The sequence below is a fragment of the Echinops telfairi genome, unplaced genomic scaffold (genome assembly GCF_000313985.2).
Source record: "Echinops telfairi isolate 266 unplaced genomic scaffold, ASM31398v2 ScPeMD7_7423;HRSCAF=8461, whole genome shotgun sequence".
Classification (NCBI taxonomy): Eukaryota; Metazoa; Chordata; class Mammalia; order Afrosoricida; family Tenrecidae; genus Echinops; species Echinops telfairi.
In genome coordinates this window covers 1,713,902-1,719,545 of record NW_022111323.1, presented here as the reverse complement: position 1 = coordinate 1,719,545, position 5,644 = coordinate 1,713,902, and the positions used below count along the sequence as shown (strand labels likewise).

Sequence of the window (5,644 nt, the reverse complement as noted above, 5' to 3'; positions counted from 1 at the left end):
ACAACACCCTCCCCATGGGTGGATTAGTGCCCGTTCCTCTACTACCCATGTATTTTTTTGTTTTATTTTTCCCTTTTAGTTGGCTACCATATGTATCCCTGGTATGGTCTTTGTCATTTATTCCATCTTCCACTGTGTGTGCTTCTATTATTATATTTGATAGGCCATATATGCCCTGTAATACGTTCCATAAGTTCATCCCAATTTTCTCATTGATAATGCTGATAATTATGGTGTTTACATTTAGGTCTCTAATCCATCTTGAGTTTTTGTACATAGGGTGAGATGTGGGTCCTGTTTCATTGTTCTGCTGATTGAGATACAATTGTTTTCAGCACCATTTGTTGAAGATGTTGTCCTTTTCCCATTAACTGATTTTTGGACCTTTGTCAAAAATCAGTTGTTTATGGATGCTTTTACATCTGGGTTTTCTATCCTTTTCTTTTGATTTATGTATCTATCATTATACCAGTTCTTTTACTGTGGCTGTGTAATAGATTTTGAGGTTGGGTAGTGCAAGACCTTCTACTTTGTTTTCTTTTTTGATGATTTCTTCGCTTATCCTGGGTATTTGATCTTTCTATATGAAGTTAGTAATTACTTTTTCATTTTCTTAAAAGAATGAAGTTGGGATTTGGATTGGAATTGTGTTGTATTTGTATATTGCTTTAGGTAGTATTGACATGTTCACAATATTAAGATTTCCTATCCATGAACACAAGATATTCTTGCATTTGTGTGGGTCTCTTTTGGCTTCTTGTAACAATGTTCTGTAGTTTATCCCTAGCTGTTTCATTTTTTGTTAGTTATTGTAAATGATATATTTTCTTGATGTGTTTTTGGATGCCAATTGAGTTCTGCTTGTTAATCTTGTGTCCTTCTACTTCACGAAATCCCTCAGTTATTTACAACATTCTTTCTGTGGAGTCCTTAAATTCTCTCTATATAAAATCACATGGGCTGCAAATAGCAAGATATTCATTTCTTTGCCCAATTATATTGCCTTGGGTTTTTTTTGTTCTCTAATGGTTTTGGCTAACATTTCCAGCACAATATTGAACATGAGTGGGGATAAGTCACGCCCTTGTTTAATTTACATTTTCAGGGAAATTATTTTCAATTTTTCCCATTGAGTGCATTATTGACAGTTAGTGCTTCATATATGACCCTTATTATGTTTAGGAGTTTCCCTTTTATTCCTATTATATTCAGTATTTTTAATAGAAATAGGTGTTTGATATTGTCAAATGCTTTTCTTCATCTATTGATATGATAATGTGGTTTTTTATTCTTTATCTGGTTTATGTGGTGGATTACCTTAATTATTTTTGTATGTTAAATCATCCTTGCATCCTTGGTACGAATCCCACTTGATCATGATGAATCTTTTTTTTTGATATGTTGTTGCACACTATTCTCTAGAATTTTGTTAAGAATTTTTACATCGATGCTTATGAAGGATATTGGTCTGTTGTTTTCTGTCTTTGTGTGGTTTTTGCCTGATTTTGGAATCTGAGTTATGCTGGCTTGATATAATGAGTTTGGGAGTTGCTATCCCTTTATATGTTCTGAGATAATCTGTGTAACATTAGTGATAGTTCTTCCTGGAATACTTAGAATTCCTCTGTGAAGCCAGCTGATGATGAGATTTTCTTGGTTGGAAATTTCTTGCTGACATTTTCTATTTCTTCTTTTGTTATGCATCTATTCAGGTTTTCTACATCTGTCTGCATTAATTTGTTTAGATGGTATCATTCTAGGTGTTTGTCCATTTCTTTGAGATTATCAAACTTGTTGGTATACAATCTCCCATATAATTCTTTTATTTCATTTGAATCTGTTGTGATGTCACCTTTTATCTTTAATTCTATGTATTCGCTTCTTTTTATTTTCCTTTGTTAAATTTGCCAGTGTTTGTCAATTTTAATAATTCTTTCAAAAAACTAAGGCATCAAAGAACAAAAAATTATGTCAGTTTGTGCCCTCCTTCTCTATATGATCACTGAAGACAAATGGGTGCATAAGCAAATGTGGTGAAGAAAGTTGATGGTACCCGGCTATCAAAAGATATAGCATCTGGGGTCTTAAAGGCTTGAAGGTACACAAGCGGCCTTCTAGCTCAGAAGTAACAAATCTCACATGGAAGAAGCACACCAGCCTGTGTGATCACGAGGTGGTGATGGTATCAGGTATCAGGCATCAAAGAACAAAGAACCATATCATTGTGAATGAGAGGGAGTGAGGAGTGGGGACCTAAAGCCCATCTGTGGGCAACTGGACATCCCCTTACAGAAGGGTCACAGGGAGGAGACGAGCCAGTCAGGACGCAGTGTAGCAATGATGAAGCATACAACTTTCCTCTAGTTCTTTAATGCTTCCTCCCCCCACTATCATGATCCCAATCCTACCTTACAAATCTGGCTAGACCACAGGATGTACACTAGTACAGATAGGAACTGGAACCACAGGGAATCCAGGACAGATGATCCCTTCAGGACCAGTGGAAGAGTGGCGATACTGGGAGGGTGGAGGTGGGGTGGGGTGGAAAGGGGGAACTGATTACAAGGATCTACATATAACCTCCTCTCTGGGGGACAGACAACAGAAAACTGGGTGAAAGCAGACGTAGGACAGTGTAAGATATGACAAAATAATAATAATTTATAAATTATCAAGGGTTCATGAGGGAGGGGGGATCGGGGAGGAAAGGGAAAAATGAGGAGCTGATACCAAGGGCTCAAGTAGAAAGCAAATGTTTTGAGACTGATGAGGGCAACAAATGTACAAGTGTGCTTGATATAATGGATGGGTTTATGGATTGTGATAAGAGTTGTACGTGCCCCCAATAAAATGATTTTTAAAAAACCTAACTTCTTGTCTTGTTGATTTTTTCCAGTTTGTTTCTGGACACTTTCATTTTTATGATTTCTTTTTTTCTGTTGTTGGAGGGTTTTTATGTTGTTCTGCTTGTTGTAGGTGCCATGTTAATGTGTTGATTTTGGATTTCTCATCTTTTTTTTCATCTGTTCTAAATTTCCCTTTGATAATTGTTTTTGCTGTGTCCCAAAGGTTCTAGTATTATGGGATATCTTTCTCGTTTGTTTAAAGGAATTTGTTAATTTTACCTTTATTTTATGTTTTACCTAGTAATGCTTAAGTAGTATGCTGTTCAGTCTTCACGTGTTTGTCTTTACAATCCTGTTTTTTGTATTGATTTCCAGTTTTATTGCCCTGCAATCTGAGAAAATGGATCGTGGGATCTCAGTTTTTTAATTTATTGATGCTTGCCTGGAGGACTAATGTGTAGTCTATTCTAGAGTATGTGCTGTGTGTGCTGGAAAAGACTGCATATCGTGTTTTTGTTGGGTGATAATCTCTTTATATGAATAGAAAACTGAGGTTGTTAGTTGTGTTGTTTAGCTCTTCTGTTTCTTTACCGAGTTTCTTTCTTGGTAGCCTGTCTTTCCATGACAGTGGTGTGTTGAAGTCACTACTATTGTTGTTGAGCTATTTATTTCTCTTTCCTGTGAGCATTTCATTGATGCCTTTTGAGGGTCTCTGGTTGGGTTAGTATATGTTTATTAAAGTTTAGTACCAAAAAATGAAGTTTATGCATTGGCTTATTGTTCCTTTAATCATCTTATAGTGTCTTTTCCTCAGTCTTCTTATGTTATTCACCTAATAGGGAGTTTTATCAGAGATTTAATATTGCTACTCCTACTTTTTATTGTTGCAATTAGATTGGTGTATTTTTCACCATCCTTTGAGTTTTAATCTATTTTTGTCTTAGAGTTTAAAATATGTCTCTTGTAGGCAACATATAGATAGGGTTTGTTTTTTATTCCAGTCAGCTACTCTGTCTTTTGATTGGTGCATTGAATTTGTGGGTTGACAATAAGTGTCATTATTGATATATGTGGGTTTGTTGCTGTCGTTTTGATGTGCTTATGTTTCATTTCTTTATTCTACACCTTTATTGTTGTCTTGATTCCTCCTCTACTTCCCTGTTGTTTCAAGTGCTATTTTCATCATACTGATCTGGGTGGTGGTGTGCTCTGTGATGCTTTCAGGTTTGTCTACGATTGCTGATTCTCTGTCCATAGTGATTCAGTTAATATTTTTTGTAATGCTGGTCTTGTTTTTATGAATTCCTTTAGTTTTCCCCTGTCTGGAAATAACCTTTATTTCTCCCTCGTATTTCAAGGGTATCTTTTCTGTATATAGGATTCTTATTTGGAAGGTGTTTTTTTCTTTCAGAATTCTATATATGCCACTCCATTATCTTCTTTCCTGCAGAACTTCTTCTGAGTAGTCTGAGTTTATGCATATTAACTTTCTTTGTAGGGGACTGTTCTTTTTTATTTTCCAAATGACCAAATAATTTTATTAGACTATATTCTGTTTCATGGGTCAGCATAACAATCTCCCATATTTATTAGACTTGGCAATTAAAAAACAAAACAAAACAAGCAGCCTTATACAGAACAGTGAAAACGCCAAGGACAAGGGGGCCTACTGTTTTGACTTAGGATAAAAATATTGTTTAAATTGTCTCTCCCTCTTTGGCCATTATCAATTCTCAGTTCAGATCATTAGATATAGACACCTATTCAAAATCACTTCTTTACGTCTCCAAGATCCCTGATGCTGTCATCATCCACTTCTGGCCACTTCTTCTGAATGACATCGATGATGTCATCTGTAAAATTGCCTCGAATCTCATCCTCTCCTGTTACTGAGGCACCACAGGATAATTTCTGAGAATAAAACTATTTGTGCTTTTTAAAAATCAATTTTGAAAGTTGCAAGGCCACAGACTCTTGTTATGTATTTCTTTGCTCTGTGAATTTGGCCTATCATCACCTTTTGTGATATGGTCTTCTTTTTCTGTTTTGTTTGACTCTGGCTACCTCTCTTTTGCTTTTTCTTATCCTCCTCTCCCCCAGCTATTCCTTGACCCTTGATATTTCCTGCTTCTTCTTTGGGTGAATTCCCTCCACAGTAAAAAACTTAAAGTGGGGAATCTGTGTCTAACTTGGCATTATTCTTCAGGTCGCCTTTACAGTTATGCCCACTGGACTCAGAAAGGTCAGTAGCCATCTCACCAACCCAGGTGTTCACACAGCTTCCAAGGTCTCCACTCCAACTTTCAAACCAGCTGAAGTGACACATGCAACACCTCTTCCCCAATCAGGGAGTCTGAGTATGGTGTTGAGAAATAAGTAAAGTATCACAGACTTCTTTAAGAAGAAACAAATCTGCCTTAGAAGATGTACAGTGAGGATGCTCCTTAGAAGTGGTGATGTCAAGATTTGTCATGTACACTAGACACGTTATCAGGAGAGATAAGCCCCTAGAAAAGGCTATCATGCTTGGTAAAATAGAAGTATAAGGTAAAGGGATATCATAAAGGAGATAAATTGTCATATTTGCTGCTAAAATGGGTTCCAAATAACAACCATTTTGAGGATGGCACAGGACCAAGTAGTGTTTCATTCGGTTGTACATAGGATTGCTGTGAGTCAGAACCAACTTTACAGTACCCAACAACAGCATATATCTATATTTCTGCTCATTCCAACAAGAACACTGAAATTTTTGGAGTCATAGTAGGTTAATGAATCCCTAAAGTACTGTCCTGACA

At 36.3% G+C, this 5,644-nt stretch overlaps 1 pseudogene; it reads right to left on the bottom strand.

Annotated features, from left to right (window-relative positions):
- Window positions 1–4,616: 4,616 nt before the first annotated feature.
- On the bottom strand, window positions 4,617–5,106 carry LOC115872311 (annotated as a pseudogene).
- Between the last annotated feature and the right edge of the window lie 538 nt (window positions 5,107–5,644).